Source organism: Acomys russatus, chromosome 5 (genome assembly GCF_903995435.1).
Source record: "Acomys russatus chromosome 5, mAcoRus1.1, whole genome shotgun sequence".
NCBI classification, from domain to species: domain Eukaryota; kingdom Metazoa; phylum Chordata; class Mammalia; order Rodentia; family Muridae; genus Acomys; species Acomys russatus.
The window spans coordinates 26,069,160-26,070,454 of NC_067141.1; the positions used below are offsets into that span (position 1 = coordinate 26,069,160).

The 1,295-nt window shown below is 53.1% G+C and overlaps 1 pseudogene; it reads left to right on the top strand.

The window, feature by feature from the left end:
* Nucleotides 1-553: 553 nt before the first annotated feature.
* LOC127189993 (60S ribosomal protein L36-like) lies at nt 554-856 on the top strand (annotated as a pseudogene).
* The last annotated feature ends 439 nt before the right edge of the window (nt 857-1,295 follow it).

Here is a 1,295-nt window from a genome sequence, read left to right on the forward strand (position 1 = left end):
AGTCGGGAGGGGGGAGGAGGAAGGGAAACTATTGGGGGCTTATTATACTGAGGGGGCTTATGTGGTGCTGATGTTACCATTTCTTTAAATAAAATAACCACTGATGTCACTGCTCAAGGGAGCAGGAATGCAATCGTATAAATAAAAAACGGGCTTGAGCTCTTCAGGGCCACTTGCTTGAAAGTCAGCAGGTGGTCAGTGGCTTCACTTTACATCTACATCCCTTCTCCCCCCCCCACCAACCCTTAGGGCTGGAGCTGGTCTCCGTACCTGTGCACCCACACACTGTGTCACTGTCCTTCCACTGTTTATGGCCCACAGACCACAAGTACAAGCCAGCAGAGGCTTAGGATGGCAGCAGAGGCACCTGGGGTACAGGTGAGGAGCTGTAGATGGGGAGAGGCTGTGAGAACTTCTTCAAGAAGAGCTCTGGACTGTGCTGAAGGCGTCAGCTATAGAGAGAGCAGAAGGGGACCGCTGCAGTGCAGGGGGTGGTATTCAAAGTTCAAAGCTAAGTTTCAGATTTGAAAATGGCACACCATCGGAGAGCAGCATGCGCAACCCCGTGGCCGTGGGCCTCAACAGGGGCCACAAGGTGACAAAGAACGTCAGCAAGTGGAGGCACAGCCGGCGCCGCAGGTGCCTCACCAAGCGTACCAGGTTCATGTGGGACTGAGCAGAGAGGTGTGCGGCTTCGCACCCTACGAGTGGCGCGCCACAGGGCTGCTCAAGGTGTCCAAGGGCAAGCGTGCGCTCAAGTTCATCAAGAAAAGGGTGGGCACGCACATGAGGCAAGAAGAAGTGGGAGGAGCTGAGCAACGTGCTGGCAGCCGTGAGGAAGGCCAAGAAGGACTGATGCCCTCTCCCCAGTAAATATTTCTGCCACACCAAAAAATGAAGAAAGAAAATGGCACACCAGTGAGATGGCTCAGTTGCTGGGGGCACTTGCCACTAGGCCTGATAACCTGTGTTATCCCTTGGAGCTACATTATAGGGGGAGAAAACCGATTCTCACAGGTTGTCCTCTGACTGCCATATGTATGCCATTGCATAGGCACACACTGTTGTGGGACAAAACTTTTCCTGAGGACTTGGTTTTTTTTGGGGGGGGTTGTTTTTTGTTTTTGGTTTTTTTGTTTGTTTGTTTGTTTTGGTTTTTTCGAGACAGGGTTTCTCTGTGTAGCCTTGGCCGTCCTGGACTCACTTTGTAGACCAGGCTGGCCTCGAACTCACAGCGATCCGCCTGCCTCTGCCTCCCGAGTGCTGGGATTAAAGGTGTGCGCCACCACGCCTGG